The sequence below is a fragment of the Cryptomeria japonica genome, chromosome 11, assembly GCF_030272615.1.
Source record: "Cryptomeria japonica chromosome 11, Sugi_1.0, whole genome shotgun sequence".
NCBI classification, from domain to species: domain Eukaryota; kingdom Viridiplantae; phylum Streptophyta; class Pinopsida; order Cupressales; family Cupressaceae; genus Cryptomeria; species Cryptomeria japonica.
The window spans coordinates 672,386,809-672,408,789 of record NC_081415.1 but is presented as its reverse complement, the minus strand read 5'-3'; positions in this window follow the sequence as shown (position 1 = coordinate 672,408,789).

The following is a 21,981-nucleotide window of genomic DNA, read 5'->3' as shown; positions in this document are numbered from 1 at the left end:
TGTAATATTTCATATACTTCTAACAGGGCATCATCATATTGTGGGTAGGTTCCTAGCATGGTTTTTCCCTTAATCGGGTTTTCCACATCAAAAATCTTGGTGTTATATGTGTTATTGATGTGTTGATTTATGCTTTCATCGTTAATTATCATATCTAAAATTATGTCTGAGTTAAGTAGAGGTTTTGAGAAAATTGATTCACCCCCCCCTCAATTTTCTGCCTTGTTGCCAACAATTGGTATCACATCTAGATCCTCCGAAAGAAGTTTGATCACTTGAGGTGATCTAGGATGACAAACTATGATTACAAGAAGGATAGTCTAAGATTTGATGGAATGAACTACTCTCTTTGGAAAAATTGGATGGAGTGTCACTTGAGATGCATCAGTGAAGATTACTAGAATATTATTAAGAATGTGTATAATGTCTCTCTGAATGATCCTTCAACTCCGAATGAGATAAATGAAGTTGAATACAATATTAGAGCTAAGGAAGCATTATTGAGTGCCTAAACTGATTCTAAGATGACTAATGTTATGGATTTGCAGACTGCTCATGAGATTTGGAAGAAGCTTGAGACTTCATATGAAGGTGATGTCCATGCGAAAGTTGCTAATTTGTAGAGCTTAAAAGAATATAAAATGTGTTGGTGGAGTGTTGGAAGAATCAGAGATTGTATCCAAGGTGTTGAGATCCTTGCCTCCTGCTTACAAACATAAAGTTGTTGCTATTGAGGAGATTTAGACTGTGACTCATGTGACTAGAGACATGCCTATTGGAAAGCTTTCTACCTTTGAGCTGAGTGAATTTGGTGAATCTATTCCTAAGTTAGAATCTACATTCAGAGCTATTGTTTCCGAGAAGTAGAAATATGATTCGGGAGAAAGCTCTACAAGGCTGTCCAGATATGAGAAGGAGATGAGAGATCTTGAAGAAGAAGAAAGAGATATTGAAGAGCTTGAAGGTCTAATTGCTAGAAGATTGCCTAAAGGTGATGGTAAGTATGAAGGAAAGTTTCCTCTTAAATAGTTTTCATGTAACAAGATAGGACATTTTGCTTCAAGGTGTCCAGAAAGAGTTCCTATGAAGCTGTTTAAGCCATACAAGCCTAAATATCAGAAAAAATGTTATTATGTTGTAGATGAAGGTGTGACAGATGATGAATATGATAAGGGAAATTCAAGAGATGAATGGGTGTTTATTGCTACCAGGGAAGATGATCTGGTGTCTACTGATTCTACTAGCTACATTAATGAGGAGAAATCTTTGGCTGCTAAAGTTGAAGAGAAAGATGAATGGGTTATTGATAGTGGCTACTCTCATCATATGATAAGTGATAAGAGTAATTTTTTGAGTATGGAAAAGTATGAGGGTGGTGTAGTAAGATTTGGTGATGACAAAGCTAGTATAATCCATGGTAGAGGTTCTATTTCTCTTGTTGGTAAGCACAATACTTATCATGTCTGATATGTTGAAGGTCTAAAGCATAATCTTTTGAGTGTTGGATAGATGGTTGATGAGGTATATGATTTGCAATTCAAGAATGCCAAGTGTAAGATCTTCAGTGGTTCTGGAATTGAGATTGCATCAGGGACATAGACTAAAGGTAATATCTTTCATTTGAATGTTGGTGGTAAAAGTTGTTTGATTTCTTAGGTTGACGGAAGTTACTTATGGCATAGAAGGATGTGTAATGTGAATTTTGATTGTATGGTTAATATAATTTATAATCAAGTAGTAAGAGATATTCCTGAGTTTGTAAAGCCTACTAATCTAGTATGTAAGGAATGTCAGTTAGGGAAGCAGAGAAGAGTTACTTTCAAAAGTAAACAACACTATTCTAATGAATTATTGGATCTTGTGCATACTGATTTGTGTGGTCCTTCTAAAGTGAAAAGATTACAGGGAGATAGGTATTTCATGTTGTTGATTGATGACTATTCAAGGATGACGCGGGTTACTTTCTTAAGGGACAAATCTGAAGAATTGGAGAAGTTCAAGATTTTCAAAGCTATGGTTGAGACTGAGATTGGACTTAAGATAAAGTGTCTGAGGTCTAACAGAAGTGGTGAATTCACTTTCAGTGAGTTTAATGCATTTTGTGAAAAGCATGGAGTGAAAAGACAGTTAACTGCACCTAGAACCCCTCAGCAGAATGGTGTTGTGGAGAGGAAGAATAGGGTAATTTAGGAAGTTGCTAGAACTATGATGATTGAAGGAAATGTTCTGCATATCTATTGGAGAGAAGTTGTGAGTACTGTTGTATATACTCTTAACTGGGTGCATATCAAAGGTGATACTAGTAAGACTCCTTATGTGTTATGGTTTGGTCATGCTCCTATAGTTAGATATTTCAGAATTTTTGGAAGTACATGCTATATCAGAAGAGATGAAGATTTAGGGAAATTTGATGCTAGATGTGATGATGGAATTTTTATTGGTTATTCTACTAAGAGAAAGGCTTATCTATGTTATAAAAAAATATCGAGAAAGATAGTTGAGAGTGCTAATGTGAAAGTTGATGAAGGCAATGTAAGATAGATCAGATCTTGCGGATATGATTCAAATGATCAAGATGTCAATTCAGATAAAGGAAAGCAAGTGCAGACCTAGAATCAAATTTAGATTGTTCTAGAAAAGACTATGAATGAAGGAGAAGGTACAAGTGCTAGTGTAGAAGTAAGATCTCACGAGTTTGAAAATAAGGAAAATCCTAAGACTCCCAGGTATGTAAGATTGAATCATTCAAAGAATCAAATAAGAGGTGATAAGAATAAAGGTGTGATGAATAAAAGAAGAATTGTTGAAAAATATTGCTTGATTTCTAAAATTGAACCTAAGAATGTTGATGAAGCATGCAAAGATGAAAATTGGGTTAAAGCAATGGAAGAAAAATTGAACCAGATTGAGAAGAATAATATATGGATTCTTATTCCCAGACCTAAGGATAAAAATGTGATTGGAACTAAATGGGTCTTTCGAAACAAATTGAATGAGCAAGTTGAAGTGGTTAGGAACAAAGCTAGACTTGTTTGTAAGGGATATTCTCGGATGGAAGGAATTGACTTTGAGGAGACTTTTGCTCCAGTGGCAAGAACTGAAGCTATTAGATTATTTCTTGCTTATGTTGCTTACAAAGATTTCAAAGTTTATCAGATGGATGTCAAGTCAGCCTTTCTTAATGGTAAGTTGGAAGAAGAAGTTTATATTGAGCAACCAAATGGATTTCAGCTGACAAATCAGGAAGATACAGTTTGTAGATTAAACAAAGCACTATATGGACTCAAGCAAGCCCCAAGAGCCTAGTATGCCAGATTCAATAGGTATTTGATGAAACTTGAATTCAATAAAGGTACTATTGATAGTAGTTTGTATTTTAAGATTGATCATGATAACATTTTAATTGTTGAGGTATTTATTGATGATATTATCTTTGGTGGAGATAATAGTTTGTGCAATAAGTTTGTTGACGACATGCAAAATGAGTTTGAGATGTCTATGATTGGTGAGATGAAATTCTTTCTGGGATTGCAAATTACTTAGTCAGATAAAGGTATTGTTATATCTCAGTCCAATTATGTGAAAGGATTTTTGAAGAAGTTTGGTTTGGATGATGCAAAGCTAGTTGGCACTCCTATGGTGAGTGGATGTAAGTTGACTAAGAATGGTGATTCTCCAAAAGCAAATTAGACTAGATACAGGTCTATGATTGGTGGATTACTATATTTGACTCAGACTAGACTGGATATTATGAACATTGTGTGTCTTGTTGCTAGATTTCAAGTTGATCCTAGGGAATCTCATGTTGTAGTTGTGAAAAGAATTTTAGATATTTGAAAGGGACAGTTGATTTTGGCTTGTGGTATCCTAAAAATGATGATTTTACTTTGAGTGCTTTTATAGATGTTGATTGGGAAAGTGATGTTGATGACGAGAAGAGTACTAGTGGTGGTGCATTCTTCTTGGGAAAGAGAATGGTTTCATGGATGAGTAAGAAGTGAAATGCTATTTCTTTATCTAATGTAAAAGTTGAATACATTGATGTTACTAGAAATTGTACTCAGGTAATATGGATGAAGCAAATATTAAAGGATATCAGAGTTGTTTATGATGTGCATATTGCTATATACTGTGATGATTCAAGTGCTATCAACATTTCTAAGAATCTGATATTGCATTCAAAGACTAAGCATATATCAATCAAGTTTCATTTCTTGAGAGAGAAGGTGAATGAGAAGGAAGTCAGATTGGAGTATGTATCTACAAAGGAACAAATTGCAGATATCATCACAAAGCCTTTGCCTAAAGATTCTTTTGAGTATCTCAAAGAGGATAGGATTAATTGCCCCTCCAGATGAAAACCAAGATGCATTGAGTTAAATCAATCCGGTGGATTTCATAGAGATATCTTATGATCTAGATTGATGAGTGGTGGTTGCTACTCAGCGGGAGTAATTCAGTGTTGTGATTTAGATGTTCATATTTGGGGGCGAGATATTCAATTTAGTGAGTTTTTTGGTTTACAAATATAATTTTTGCATTGATGTCAAAGGGGGAGAGAATCATGTGAAAAAATGTCATATCATACGCTTGATCTCAGGGGGAGATTGTTGAGCATTGTGAGTTTATCTTTTCTTTGTCATTGATTGTTTTTCACGTCATATGTTGCCATCAATGCCAAAGGGGGAGATTATTGGGATAATGTGCAAATATGTGTTTGAGTGATGTGTTGTCATTATTGTCAACATATTCCTCTATGTGCTCCAATGTTGTAGTTAGATTAAGTAATTTAGTTTGGTCAGTGTGTTGTAGATGAGTTGTTGTGGATTAAATAGTTTTGAGATAAATATCTCTAGTTGATTCAATTGAAGTTTCATTGGTTCACATGGAGATTTGATCGAGTTATGAGGTTCGGTATTGCAGTTGGTTTTTTAGTTGTTCGGTGTTGTTCAATGTTCTGGATTTTGCTCTGCATTGCTCTACATTGTAATATATTGGTTTGTAGATTTGGTGGAGTGTTTGGGACATTCTGGTGTGTCCTCAATTAATATCATTCATGATATGGAGGTCCAGAAGTGTATCTTTTAGTTTGACAATCAGTTCAGTTAATGTTCTTGAAGTTCGGTATAATGATGATGGAGATTCTAGTAAGTGGTCATGTTGTGGTTATTGTTGTGGTAATTCATGATTCTTTTGGATGTTTTTAGATCATGTCCTATTTATGTTGGTGGTCCACATTGATCATTGTGCATGTTATTGATGATTTTCCTTGATTCGATGGTGTTCTTCATGTTCTTGGCCGACATGTTGATTGAAGTGTATTGTGGATGTTCGAGGCATAATTCTTGGAGGTGTTTCATATTAGAGGTGGTGATTTAGGTCCATGCTATGTCTTAGTTAATATTTTTTTGGTCCGCATGTAATATTGTAGTGTGTATGGCTATACCTTTGTTATTTGTGCTGTGGGTTGAGCCGACCTTGAAATGTAGGTTGATCATATTTATAAATTAATGTAATATCATGTTGTGGATGTATCAGTGGATGTGTGAGATGTGTGAATAATGCTTTAATCTTTTGGTAGCAGAGAAGAAGTGTGAAGAAGTGTGAAGAAGTGTCAAAGAGCAGTATATGTGCTTGACCAGAACTGTAACTAGGCATGAGGAGATGTTATTCTATCAGTTCATGATCTTCCAAATGTAATCTGAATATTTTTGTAAGATAGTGAGTCTTCCCCAGGGTTGTAGCCCTTGTTGTTATAGTTTTTTAGTAGTGAGCTCTAGGCAGTGTGTCTGAATGCATGTGCATTCCCCATTATAATATTTTATATAATTCTAATGGGGTATCATCATATTGTGGGTAGGTTCCCACATGGTTTTTCCCTTAATCAAGTTTTCCACCAAAAATATTAGTGTTATGTGTGTTATTGATGTGGTGTTGATTTATGATTTCACTATTAATTATCAGATCTAAAATTGTGTTTGAGTTAAGTAGATTTTTTGAGCCAATTGATTCACCCACCCCCCCCCTTCTCAGTTCTCTACCGTGTTGCCAACATGATCAAATCCAAACACAAGATCCTCCATGAGCTTCAAGAGCCCAACATAATTACCATTGGCAATATTCATTTGAGATGTTATGAATTCCAATCTCATAGATCTGCAAAAGAATGTTGGCACACAAAACATACACAATAATCCACAAGACACCAATAATTTATAATTCCCTCTAACTAATTCCTGCAAAATTTTCAGGATAAGAAATCAAAATGGAGGAATATATAGAACCAAAACACCATGAATCCTTTACATGTAAGCACATGTGAACAACATGTAAGTCCATGCAAGTACATGCAACTCACATACATGCACATGCAAACACCTGAAAACCATGTAAATCCTTGCAGCTCTGATGCCAAACGTTGGAAAACTGATTGGAGATAGCTGAAAATCTCTAATCCAATAAAACTATTGATAAGATTCAATGCTTAGACTATACCTAATGAAAATATTTGACTGTATACAAGCTTGAAAATTAAGTTGTCTTCATATGTAAAATAATGGAGATATTCATATTCTTTGTTATGCCAAAAAAACCATCACTTTAACATTTTTAATAAACCTATCTTAGATGAACATAAAAAATCATGGAAATGAACATTGTTTTACCATAAGATAGCAACAATAACAAAGTATAAATCAACAACATAATAAGAACATCTCACAACATAGGGTTTATATGGAGAAACCGTTTTGGGAAAAAACTCCACCAAGAAGAGAGGCCAATGCTTGTATTATCTTCATGAAATATAGATACATACAATCCTTCCTTCCTTCTCATGTTCACCCTTCAATCCAATAACACTTGTGTATAAAAATGAACTCCCATACTGTCTCCATATCAAGCCCTCAATATATAGGCTTATGGAGGCCCAGAATACCACTATAGAACATTACCATGGGATAAAACAAGGTTCCAAAAAACCATGGTAAAAAGCTATTCGACCCACCATTGAGATTACCTCTTACAAGTTCAAAAATAGCACCATTATTGCACTTACAACTTTATGATAAATGTCATAAGATGCTCTTACGTGTTGTCATAAATTGTCATAACATGCAACATCTAATTGTAGACACCTAAAATTAATATTTAATTAATTTAAGCCTATCAACATAATTAATTGACTTAATTGTGTTATCCTCATTCCTCTTAGAATCAATTAAATCTAATTTAATTAATCCTGTCACTATTGTCCAATAATTAATTTATCAAATAAATAAATTATTCCCCTATTCTTCTAATGTCCCCTCCAACAATTATTTCCTCTAAAACCCACTCAGTTAATTAATTTTAATTAATTAACCTAGTCATGTAATTCTTACAAATCACTTTTCTTAATCCCACTCAACCTAATTAATCCTTCTAGAATCTCTCATAATCATGTTTATCATTATCCCTCAATTTTTAATTTCCACTCATGTCACATCAATATTTTGGAATTTTTTATTCCTCATATTTGAAATTCAAATTTCTCCCCCTTTTCCCAAGGAATTTTATATTCCTATTTATTTTCCCAAGGCACCCTTGATCCATGCCTTCTATCTAAAATCAATCTCAACCCTTCATGATCAAATCAATCTTGGCCCTCCATTGGCCTCCTCCAAACTATAAATTGGAGCATATTCTCCTCACAAATCATCCACTTCTCATGCATTGTCATGCTGCTATTTTCTCATCTCTCTTCTTTCTTAAATCTTTCAATTCAAATCCATCCAATAATCCTATCAAATCCATTATTCTTGTTGAGTAAAGGAGATAAATCCACATCCAAATCAAGCAAGTAGCACAAGAAGTGGAGCATCAAGGGCGCATCCTCATAATCCACTTCATCAAGCTCAATCTGAAGGAGAAGGTAAAATAGCAAGGCAAAAATGATCTCTTGATGTTTTAGTGTTTTCATGCTTATTTCATTGTGTTTTTGATCATTTAACCTTTCATTCCATTTTCCCCTCTTCACTAATATTAGGACATTTTCTTACAATTATAAGACACTAAGAATAATAGATGCTCTTACACGTGATACACTAATAATAAATTTTAGGCACCTCATATTTAAATGTGGTCAACCTCATGGTAGATATGAATAGTAACCACTTCTCATAAATAGTTAACTTACTATTTCCAATAAAAAAATAATTACTGGTCCAGTAAAATAGTTTTAATGTCATTGATGAAACTCGCACCCCTTGTGAATAATTTTCAAATAATAATAGGAGTAATAAATTACATAGGATTTACAAGGTTGATGGCACCTTAATCCTAACAAAGATTGCCTCTAATTTCCTTCCTCTTTAATTGCTTTTCCCTTTTTCTTGTTGAATTTCCAAGCTACTGCTAATATTTACTTAGTCACTTGGGAGGAAAATAGGGGATTATTTTAGGACAATTGTGGTAGCAGCATTCTTCTTAGACTACATAATAGGGGTTTAAGTTTTATGTGGCTGCACAATAGATGGGGTGGTCTCTTTCTTTCTTTTATTTTTAGCAACAGGTGTGTCTTCCATATTTTCTTTTTCAATTACAAAACTTTCATTCACCCTTAACTTTTTTCCCTTCTAAGATTTTGAACTATCATAACTTTCTTTCCATTTCACAGGAGCAGTTTTCTATGTTCTTATAGTTGTCGAAATAGTAAGGATTTTAACCTTGGGGGTTATCCCTTTTTTTAATGGAAGCCTCTATTATTCTCTTCCCTTTCTTTTCTTTAACATTTTTGTTAGTAAGTTTAGCTTTGGGTTCTATGATAGGTTTTTGGGCCAACTTATAGCCATATATATTTTTCTTTAGAGGAACTTGTTTCCCTTGATTCTTCTATTACCTAGGGTCTACTACTTTCCCTCTTTTGTAATTCCTTTAAATTTGATTTTTCTACCACTAGACCCAAGATTAACATGTTTAATCTTTTTAAATTTAATAAATTTATTCCAACTCATATCAAGATAGTACATAGATAAACTTCTCTTTTATAGAAGAGTAATTAGATAATGGCATGATAAGGAGGTATCTTTACCTTTCTATAATTTTGCACCCGTGCAAGCAAAAAAGTGAGCAAGGTAATTTGGTACATTAACCAATCTTCCATGGTGAAAATAATTGAAAATCTTAAAATGGTGTGAGTACAATAGAGAGATTTGACCATCACAAGATAGATACCTAATTATTATTTCTACTACCTTAGCCTAATTTTTAGGTAGAAAAACCCTTCGGGTCTCTTGCTTTGATGTATCCAAAGGGGGGTCCCCGATTCTGGTAAACTCATCTTGATTGGAAATTGTATCATGAGTGTCTAAATAGTCTTCCCCATCTATGGAAATCCTAGTCACTTTGGCAATGGATATCATGCTTACATCCACTCTTAAACCCTTAATGGTTTCTATATTATCTTGTAGAGTCCAAGCGAACTCTAACGCTACTTATGTGTCATAGTCACCTAGCTTGTAGAAATAGTCTAGCCATCCTAAGTTCACTAGTTCATCTCTACAATGAACTACATTGTCAATAATTGTATGAACCAAGGATTCTTTTCTAATGGGTTCTCCTTCCATTTCCTTATCCAACACAAAAATTGCATCAACTTTCTATAAAAAAATACTCTTGTTCTTGCAAATGCTTAGCTCCCTTTTTCTCTGCCTCTGCAATTTTTATATTCTTTGTTTAAATTTTTACCAGTTTCCCAAAATTGAAAATACTAAAGAAAAGGAGATGAATACTAGTAAACATAAATTGACAAAACGGGTTTAAGAAAGAAAGCTTTTTAATTAATGTGTGGTGTAGGAATTATTGATATGGTTAGAAAAGGATATCCCACGTCGTATTTAAAAAAAATGGCCATGCAAGATAATCATTGTTATACCAAAATGACATGACTACCCTCCCCCCAACTTAAGGTTTGCAAAGTGTCTCCATGTGAAAGATAGAGGAAGAGATATGATAAATGTGAAAAGAGCATTAAAAATTGTGTTATGATAAATCTTAATATAATACATGAAAGGCATGTAATAAATGTGATGTGACAAAAGTAGAAATATTTCTAAATTAATCGATGATGTATATGCAATGAATATTTTTTAAGTACCTATGATGAGTTGTGTTAAGTTATCATGAAGTTTGCAGTTTGCATGTGTAATCTCCTAAGAGTTGTGTTGCAATTATGAGTTGACAGTGAATGAAATTTTGAAAAGTTTGATGAAGTGGTGTGGATGACATGAAATTTAATATTCCACATGTATGAGTATAACTAGCAGTGATGGCATTGTCATGGCTGATTGAGCAAATTGCAACATGTGGATAATCATGAACAAGACAGGTCCCAACTCAAAGGTTATAGGAAGAAGGACCCTTTGCTAATTCTATTGGAATTATGAACCACTAGAGAAAGATGTGTGTGATTCTTTTATTGTGGCAATGGAGTGTTCTCAAATAAATGATAATTTTATTAATTTTTGCTTCAAAATTTATTCCTAAGCATCATCTGGTCTTGATTGTGGAATATTAGAAACATGCGGTTTTTGCTAAAAATCAATGTCATTGGATAAACTCCTCCTTACTATTGGGCTTGTTGTGTAGTTTGAGTCTGTGACTATTAACCAAAAGTGAAAATTTCACTTGGTCAAGGCTCTACAATTTTATTGCTCTGTTAGGGTATACCTTTGTAAGTTCATAAGGACCCAACCATCTAGTTTGCAATTTACCTAGATGGTCCTTATAATGAGAGTCAAATAGTAATGTTGAATCACCTTGTTTAAATTGTTTTATTTTTTATGTATTTATCATGCCATTTGATTTGTTAAGTTTGAACTATCTCCATCTATTGCAATGCCTCCCTTTTGAATTCATCAAGCATGTTGAGTAGTTAAGTTGTCTCTGCTTTTTCCTATGTTAAATATATGCCAAGATGGATTGATGTTTTCAATGTCTTATGCTCAAATTCAATGGGTATAGTTGCTTTTACTCCATACACCAATTCATATGGTACTAATATTGTAGCAATCTCCTATGTAGTCCTGTAAGCCCATACTTCCTCTTATAATATAGAAACCCAATCCTTTTTATGAATATAAACTATTTTATGAGGATTGCCTCTAGCTCCCTATTTGTGACCTCTACCTAACCATTGGTTTGAAAGTGGTATGGAGTACTTTTACAATGCCTAATTTTGTATTAATTCATAAATTCTACAACCAAGGTAGATGTGAACTGTAGATCTTGATTAGTAACAAGCTCATGGAACTCCATATCTTGTGAATATTTATTCAAATATAAACTTAGCAACCTTATTATCCTTTGCATGCTTCATTGCTAACACTTCAACCCATTTTGTTAGGTAATCTGTATATACCAAAATATACTCATTATTTGGAGGATTGGTAGACCCTAGATAAAGTCTAGGCCCCACTTATCAAATGGTTCTAATACTAATCATGGTTTCAAATTCATTCCATCTGACTTGGTAGGCCTCCCCATTCTTTGGAATCTATCACAATGTTTGGTATACTTAATTGAATCTTTATGGATAGAATACTAGTAATATCCTATATTTATCACCTTAGGAGTTCTTATTTTGGTTGCAAAATGACCTCCATGAGGTTCATCATGACAAGAATGAAGAACATCATGAATCTCATCTTATTTGAGATAAAATCTCATAACATTGTATGGTCCAGTATAGAAGAGGTATCCTGCAATCCATGAATAGGAGAAACTATTTTCTACAAGTTGACACTTTTCTTTGGTAGAAAAACAAAGTGGTACCATTTTAGAGACCAAATAGTTTGGAATGTTTTCATACTAGGGGTCATGAGTTTGGAGTGAAAATATGTGCTCATCAGGGAATGAGTCATCAATTAGATTTTTTGAATTTGCTTTTGTAATTCTAGACAATAAAGCTACAACTACATTTGCTTTACCCAGTTTGTCATCTATGGTTATATCAAATTCCTGTATCAATAGTAACCATCTTACCAACTGGCCAATTGAAACTAGTTTATTCATCAGCTATCTTATTGTTGAATGGTTTGTATGAACAAAAACTTCATAACCTATGATGTGATTCATGAACTTTTTGATAACATAAATTACTGCTAACATTTATTTCTCTGTGACAATATAATTAAGTTTAGTTGCTTGTATATTCTTACTGACATAATATATTGCATACTATGTTATCCCTTCATTCTAACTCAAGACTACTCCAACTACATGTTCTGATATATTCGTATGTATATGGAATGGAAGAGTCCAATTTAGTCCTCTAAGAATAAGAGCTTCCATCAACACATCCTTCAATTTTTGAAAGGCTTGCTGACATTCTTGGGTCCAAACAAATTTAGCATCTTTAGTTAAAAGGGAAAATAATGGTTATGCATTTTTTATGAAACACTTAATGAATCTTCTATAGCAGTCTGCATGGCCAAGAAAACTCCTAACATATTTTGGTCTTGATGGTACTGGAAAAGTTTTAATGACCTCTATTTTCATAGGGTCAAATTATATACCTTTATGGGAGACATGGTGGCCAAGAACTAGTCCTTGCATCATCATATAACACTTATCATTGCAAAGTGAAAAATTGTGATCTCTACATCTTTGAAGCACCATAGTCAAATTGGCCATAGCTTCCTCATAACTATCACCATATGTGGTGAAATCATGCAATCAAGTGTTAGATCTGAGAATATAGTAATGATTGCTCTTTAAAATGTTGTAGGTGTGTTACAAAGTCAAAAAGGTAGGACAACATATGCATATGTACTGCAAGGACAAGTGAATGTAGTTTTGTCTTAATCTTTGGGTGCAATCCAAATCTGGTTATAACCACTAAACTATTCAAAAATGAGAAATATTTTTTTCTAGCTAAAGAGTCTAAAACCTAATCAATAAATGGAAGAGGAAAGTGACCCTTCTTGATTGTTGAATTGAGTTCCCTGTAATCAACACTGAATCTCCATTTCTCTCCTTTATTTGGTACTATAACAAGCATTGAGACTCACTAACTATGAAAAATGGGATAGATGAATCTTGCATTTAGCAATTTTTTCAATTTAGTCTTGACTATCTCTTTGAGTGTTGGATTCATTCTCCTTTGAGGTTGTCTAATCAACCTACAATATTCTTTGATGTAAATCCTATGTGTATAGAGGTTTGGGTCCAATCCTTTCATATCACTATAATCCTAAGAAAAATCTTCTTTATATTCTTGCAACAGAGACACCAACTATTTTTTTTGTGTTTAGGGAAGAGTCTACTATTGATATTGAGGTATCTTCTGGTGCAGGAGAACTTGAGAAACTTTGTTGTGTAGGTTCCAATAGTTTGGAATCATGTGATTTTGGTTTGTAATAAGGTCCATAGGATTTTGAATAAGTGCTCAAATGTTATAAGGACCCTAGGAGTTACTGTTTGGCCAGTGTTGGCTTTTGGGCTCTTAAGGGTGCCAGGTGGAGTACTTGGTAGAATAAGTTGATTTTGAGTTAGGATAGGTTGGAATTATGTATCTTAGGAGGTTTTAAGGTCATTTGAACCTTTAGAAGTGACCTAGTTTGGAATTGGGCAAAATTTGCTCAACTATGAAAAAGTTGTAAAAAGTTGCTCATAGCAACTTTGCAACATTTGCATTTTCCAAACACCAATGACTAGTTGGTTGTAATTTTCAGTTAAAGACATTTGTAACAAACCCAAGGCCGATATAAGGCTTGGGACAATTGATGAGAATGTTGGTTAAAGATTTGAATGAATAAAAGCAAATTTAGCCTTTCAAAAAATTGTGTTTTCAACGAGTTGAGTTGAGTTTCATTGACATTGTAAGGTCTATACGGACTTCCAAGCCCAGACCAAGGCATGAGTTGTTAGAGTAGAGACATACCTTTCATTTCAAGGTGATCTTAGTTTTTTAAGTGTTATAGTTTGTAAATTTAATTTATTTTGTTCTAGGCGGATCCTAAAGACCTTAAAACAAGGGTTTTGAAGACTCTATGGCTCATACCTAGCATTCCATGGTGGAACTCCGCACTGAAACCTTGTGGAATGTTGGGAGGCCTTATAAAGTATGATTCCAATTTTTTTATAATACAAGGGAGGCTAAAATCCATACTTGCCACCATACCCTAGGCTTGGCACGTTGAGTTGGCAAGCAATGGGGATCATGGACAGTAGGCCCTAGATGGGTAAATTTGTTGGATGGGTTTGATACCAGGTTGGATTGGACATCCTCATGGATGTACAATCCTGAGACAATCATCAGAATCCTTATCCATTTGGACTAGTGAAGACATTTGAGCAAAACCCTATTTTGAAGGCTTAAAAGGAGGGAATTAGGCCTAAAAAAGGGTTAGGTGGGTTAGAAACCAAACCCATATCCAATTCTAAGATATTGTATGAAACTCCGAAAAGGGTATCTAAAAAACCAAAGATTTTATAGGGGTGTTCAAGACTTCTAGCACATAAGTGCAAAATACCTCACCGGTAGGGCTAATTGGACTAGGTCTCTTAGTAGGCCTAAAAGAGCAAATTGGTCCTTAAGCTTGGAAACGGTAATCTCCCAAAGACCTATATATATGGATAGGATTATAAAACCAAATAAAATCAACCCTATGTGAGTTGGGAATGTGTGAGAGAAGATCTTAAGGTAGGGGGGTTGGCTCTTGGTGAAGGTGTGAGAAGGTGTTGAATAGTAGAGTCTCAATTAAGGAGTATTGGACACTCACAAGACAAGAGGTGGTCACCATAATCTAAGGAGCTTGGGAAGGTCATTAAGGGTGAGCCCTAAAACCTTTGGAAGGCTGGGATAGTGTGGAACCATTGGATGGTTTAAGAGACTGCCCAAAGAGACATCAAGAATAAACAAACCCAGTAGGAGTGAGCATCCTCTCTACATCACTTTGGTATCAGAGCCACTTGATTAAAAAAAGTGGTGAATATCAAACCAAGAGGTAGAATTAGAAGCTAGCAGCATGCCACCTAAGGCAATGAGTCAAGAGGCCATTAGGAAATTGGTCTAGGACATGCTTAATGAAGCCCGGGAGCAAGACTCCAAGAAAGGTAAGGGCAAGATCACATAGTGGGGTGATGAAACTAATAATGAAGATGCAGATGTGATAGGAGTGGTAATAGAAAAGAAAGAGTTGGAGAAAGATCAGAAAATCTTTTTAGATGCCCTTAAATCACTCAATAAGGATAGCCTAGATGGATTACTGGTTTATAGTGGAAGCCTGAATGGAGAAGAGCTATTAGATTGGATAGAAGCTTTGAACAATTATTTTGAATACAAGGAGGTTATAGAAGAGAAGAGGTTCAATATGGCTAAAACCAAGTTGAAAGGATCAGCTCTAGTGTGGTGGAACATAATGCAAGAAGAAAGGGAACAAACTGGGAGAAAGAAGATCAACTCTTGGGAGAGAATGAAGATCAAAATCAAAACTCAATTCCTACCTCTAGATTATGAGGTGCAGATACACAAGAAGATGATGAGTTTGAAGCAAAGGGAAATGGATGTGAGTGCTTACATAGAGGAGTTCAACAAACTAACTCTAAGAGAAAGGAAACAAGAGGAAGAAGTGGAGAAGGTGGCAAGATACCTAAATGACCTTAGACAAAACATTCAGGATGAGATTAGCATGATGGCACCTAAGATAGTTCATAAGAGTTTTCAGTTGGCCTTGAGAGCAAAGGACAAGGTCAAGAGGAAAAGTGAGTTCAATAAAAGAGGTAGAGATGGTACAGGATTCAAAGGAAGAGGCACTTTTGGAAGGGGTCATAATTCTGGAAATAATGAAGAAAGCAATCAATCTGAACATATTGGGGATAATTTTGGCAAGAGTGGTCCATTTAGAGGCAGCTCTAGACGAAGAAACAACTTTAGGGGTAGAGTTGGTACTCAAGGAAGAGGACCCACAGTCTTCACCTGTAAATGCTTTCATTGTCATCAAGTGGGCCACACAATGAACCAGTGTACTGAAAAGACTTCAAATTCTTATGTAGCTAAAAGGAGAACTCAGTTGGTGCAAGAGGAAGACAATCAAAGTGTTACCTCACTAATCAGCAAAGTTGGACCAATTTTAGATGGAGAGAACCTGATGTTAAGGAGGACCTTATTGAAGGTACCATAGGCCAAAGCACCTACTCAAAGAAAGACACTCTTTAAAACCACTTGCAGATCATATGATAAGATTTGTATAGTCATAGTGGATTCAGGGTCTAACAAGAACATTGTAGCAATTGAAATGGTAGACAAACTCAAGTTGAAAAGGTTTCCACATACCAATCCTTATAAGGTATCATGGTTGAGTAAAGGACAACATGTGCTAGTTGATGAGCAAGCTTGGGTAGATTTTGAAATTGGAGAGTATAAGGATAGGGTACTCTGTGATATACTACCCATGGATGCATGCCATTTGTTTCTTGGACGCCCTTGGCAACATGATGTCAAAGCCACACATGATGAGGAGAAGAATTCATATGTTATCACCAAGGAAGGAAGGAAGTTCCAAATGGATCCTTTGGTTGTTCAGGAAGAAGAAAGCTATGTAGGCTTGAGTGTGATGTTTCTTAGTGGGAAAGAGTTCCTTAAAGAGTTGAAGCATGAAGGGAACCAAGGATATGTCATCGTAGTGAAACCAAAAGAAGAGGAAAAGACTGAACCCAAACTGGTAGTACCTCAAGAAGTGAAAACCTTGTTGGACCGATACAAGGACATTGTTTTTAATGAGATACCAGATGCTTTACCCCCATATAGAGACATGAACCATCAGATAGACCTTATACCTTGAGATACCTTGCCAAACAAAGCTTCTTACAAAATGACACCTACTCAAAATGAAGAAATAGGAAGACAAGTGCAAGAATTACTAGATAAGGGGTTGATAAAGAAGAGTTTAAGTCCATGTGCAGTATCTACTATTTTGGTACCTAATAAAGATGGCAAATGGGGAATGTGCACCGAATCAAGAGCCATCAACAAGATTACCATCAGATACCGATTTCCAATGCCAAGAATTGAGGACCTAATGGACTACCTAGGAGGAGCTTGTTACTTTTCAAAGGTGGATTTGAAATTAGGCTATCATCAAATTAGGATTAGACCTAGAGATGAGTGGAAAATAGCCTTTAAGACCAATGAGGGGCTCTATGAATGGTTGGTGATTCCCTTTGGGCTCACAAATCCACCTAGCACCTTCATGAGACTCATGAATGAAGTTCTTTCATAGTTTATTGGTAAATTTATGATTGTTTATCTTGATGACATTCTTATTTTTAGTAGGTTAAGGGAGGAGCATATCAGACATTTGGATCAAGTCTTGACGAAGCTACATCAAGAAAAGTTGATGATCAACTTAGACAAGTGTGAGTTCTTCAAAACTGAACTAGTATATCTTGGTTTTGTAGTTTCTCAAGGTTGTTTGAAAATAGATCCAGCAATGCTAGATGCAATAGTGAATTGGCGTACTCCTAAGTCTATAGGAGATGTGAGAATCTTTCATGGATTAGTTTCATTCTATAGGAAGTTTATTAGAGGATTTAATCATGTATGTGCAGCCATATTGAACACCATTAAAGGAGGAATAAAATGTCAGTTTAAGTGGACTAGTGCAGCAAACAAGGGGTTTGAGTTGTTGAAAGAAAAAGTAGCATAACTACCTTACCTTAGGCTCCCTGATTTCAATCAGCTCTTTATTGTGGAGTGTGATACTAGCAAGTTGGCAATAGGAGCAATTTTGAGCCAAGAAGATCATCTGGTAGCATTTTTCTTTGAGAATCTCAATGAGGCAAAACAAAAGTATTCTACCTATGACCTAGAGTTGTATGCCATGGTACAAGCCCTTAAGAAATAGCAGCATTATCTACTTCCTAAGGAATTCATTGTTTATACTTACAATCATGCACTTAGCTTCTTGAATAGATAGGAGAAGTTGCATCAAAGACACATCAAATGGGTTGAGTACTTGTAGGCCTATACCTTTTCCATCAAACACAAGAAAGGAGTCACCAATAAAGTAGCAGATGCCTTAAGTAGAATAGTTCTTACCATCCAAGAGGTGCAGCTCCAAAGTGTGGGGTTAAATGATCTCAAAGACCTATACCAAGGTGACAAGGATTTTGGTGAAGCATATGATGTTTGCACCAAGTTTACTAATGTTCATCATGTTGCCTATTCTGATTTCATGTTGCAGGAAGGCCTTTTGTTTAAAGGACAGTCACTTTGCATACCTCAGTGCTCTATGAGAGACAATATCATCAAGGAGGGGCATCAAGGAAGCTTAGGAGGACATTTTGGTCTTGATAAAACCTTAGAGTAGGTTGGACGGTTCTATCATTGGCCTAAACTTTAGTCAGATGTTAGAAGGTTTGTGGAGAAATGCCCCATATGTCAGAGAGCTAAGGAAACCTCCAACAATGCAAGTTTATATCATACATTGGCCATACCAACTAGACCTTGGGAATGTTTCAACATGGACTTTTTACTTGGCTTGCCTAGGACTCCAAGAGGGTATGCTAGTGTTTTGTCATAGTGGATAGATTTAGCAAGATGGCACACTTTGTGCCTTGAAAATGCAATAATGATGACTCCTTCATAGCAGGGTTATTCTTCAAGGAATTTGTGAGGATTCATGGCTTCCCACTTATCATTGTGAGTGATAGAGACACTAAATTTGTAAGTCACTTTGGGCGAACCTTATGAAAGAAACTAGGCAAAAAACTTTCCTTTTCATCAGCATACCATCCACAATCAGATGGTCAAACTAAAGTGGTTCACAGATCCTTAGGTAACTTGTTGAGATGTCTCACCAAACAACATGGACAAGCTTAGGATCTAGTATTGGGTCAAGCAAAGTATTCCTACAATGACTCAGTTAATAGAAGCACAGGTTGGAGTCCCTTTGAAATTATTTATGGATGTCATCCCAGGGGCATCTTGGAACTTAGAGACCTCAGTCCTATGGACCATAGAAGTGCACAAGGGGAAAACTTTGCAGAGAATGTAAAAGAGATACATGAGCAGGTCAAGAAGACATTACAATAGCACAATGAGAAGTACAAGGCACTAGCAGATAAGAAAAGAAGAGAAGTAGACTATAAGGTTGGTGATCTAGTGTTGACCTACTTGAGGAAGGAGAGGCTACCCAAGGGACAACCTGGTAAGCTATGCATGAAGAAGATTGGACCTCTTAAGGTGATGCATAAATTTGGCAACAATGCTTATGAGTTAGAGTTATCTCCAAACTTGGGCATATCCCCAATCTTCAATGTATGTGATTTGTATCCATACAAAGGGTCTCAGGCGGCTACAAAACAAGAAGAACCTACTACTATAGAAGATGTAGACTAGTTACAAGATTTACCTCCAAGCCAACTGGTCACATTGGAATGCATTTTGGATTCTAAAGTTGTGAAAAAGACTAGGAAAGGAGTCTATAGAGACTATCTGATCAAATGGGTAGAGCTACTAGAGTCAGAAGCTACATGGATGTCATAGAAAGACATCATACAACATGGTACCACTGTCCAAGCTTTATCCACTCAAGAGACTTGAGTTCTTCTTACCCCTAGAGCATGGTGTAGGAGCACTTGAGAAATTTTGTTGTGTAGGTTCCACGAGTTTGGAATCATGTGATTTTGGTTTGTAATAAGGTCAATAGGATTTTGAATAATTGCTCAGATGTTGTAAGGACCCTAGGAGTTACTGTTTGGCCAATTTTGGCTTATGGGCTCTTAAGGGTGTTAGGTAGAGTACTTGGTAGATTAAGTTTATTTTGAGTTAGGATAGGTTGGAAGGATGTAGTTTAGGAGGTTTTAAGGTCATTTGAACCTTTAGGAGTGACCTAGGTTGGAATTGGGCAAAAGTTGCTCATAGCAACTTTGCAACATTTGCATTTTCCAAACACCAACAGCTAGTTGGTTGTATTTTGCAGTTAAAGAAATTTGTAACCAACCCAAGGCCGATATAAGGCTTGGGACAATTGATGAGAATGTTGCTTGAAGATTTGAATGAAGAAAAGCAAATTTAGCCTTTCAAAAAATTGTGTTTTCAGCAAGTTGAGTTGAGTTTCATTGACATTGTACGGTTTGTATGAACTTACAGGCCCATACCAAGGCATGAATTGTTAGAGTAGAGACATACCTTTCATTTTATGGTGATCTGGGGTTTTTAAGTGTTATAGTTGGTAAATTTTATCAATTTTGTTGCAGACTGGTTTTAAAGACCTTAAAACAAGGGTTTTGAAGACTCTATGGCTCATACTTAGCATTCCATGGTGGAACTCCGCACTGAAATCTTGTGGAATGCTAGGAGGCCTTGTAAAGTATGCTTCCAATTTGTTTTTAAGATAAGGGAGGCTAAAATTTAGACTTGCCACCATACCCTAGGCTTGGCACGTTGAGCTGGCAAGCAATGGGGATCATGGACAATAGGCCCTAGATAGGTAAATCCATTGGATGGGTTTGATACAAAGTTGGATTGGACATCCTCATGGGTGTATAGACCTGAGACAATCATAAAAATCCTTGGCCATTTGGATTGGTGAAGACATTTAACAAAACCCTATTTTGAAGGCTTAAAAGGAGGAAATTAGGCCTAAAAAAGGGTTAGGTGGGTTAGAAACCAAACCCATATCTAATTTTGAGATATTGTATGAAACTCCCAAAAGGGTGTCTGAAAAGCCAAATATTTTATAGGGATTTTTAGGACTTCTAGCAGATAAGTGCAAAATACCTCACCGGTAGGGCTAATTGGACTAGGTCTCCTAGTAGGCCTAAAAGAGCAAATTGGTCCTTAAGCTTGGAAATGATAATCTCTGAAAGACATAGATGAATGGATAGGGTTAGAAAACCAAATAAAATTAACCCTATGTGAGTTGGGAATGTGTGAGAGAAGATCCTATGGTAGGGGATTGGCTCTTGGTGAAGGTGTGAGAAGGTCTTGAATAGTAGACTTTCAATTAAGGAGTGTTGGACACTCACAAGACAAGAGGTGGTCACCATAGTCTAAGGAGCTTGGGAAGGTCATTAAGGGTGAGCCCTACAACCTTTGGAAGGTTGGGATAGTGTGGAACCATTGGATGGTTCAAGAGACTGCCCAGAGAGACATCAAGAATAAACAAACCCAGTAGGAGTGAGCATCCTCTCTACATAATATTCTAGTGGTAATGTCCACCTGAGTGGTAAGTAGGGTCATTGAGACTATATTTATGCATGTTGTAATCAAGGTTGTTGTGTGTGGTATCAATTGGTGAAGTAGTTGTGCAATTTATAGATATGTCTCAAAAGAGGTTGCATGAAGTAATGAATATAGAGGACAATATGTACATGATAAGCATGATAATGCTTCCTCTAGTTTATTTAAATTAATTTGGAATATGAAATCAATACTTACATCCTCATCTTTCCCTTGCAATATAGGATCCCTTTCTATCATCATCAATGCTTGTAGCCTATCTTCTTTTGCATCTCCAAATTTGGGCCAAATGGCTTGATCACCCTATTGATGAGGTTGAGATGGAGGATAGAGAACGAATTTATTTGCACCACATTACCATTTGAGATGATAATCTCCCCTAATTTGCATTTTATAAAAGCATGTGTTGTTGCAAGGCATGGTCTTCCTAGAAAAACTGGATATTCAACAAGGTTAGCTTTTGGTTGTAAAATGATGAAATCAACAAGGTATTCCCAAGACTATAGTGTTATGACTAAATTTTATACCATTCCTTTGGGCTTAACTATGGAACTATCAACAAGTTAGAGGATATTAGGTGTAGGTCTTAGATTAGGTAATTGTAGATTCTACATAGTTTCTCAAGTCATCACATTGTTTGTTGTCCCTAGGTCAATTTGAGTGTTTAGAAGAAGTACACCATTGATTTTAATATTTACCATAAGGTAGTATACTTGGGAATAATTACTTTTCCCAACATAATTTTTTCCAACTAA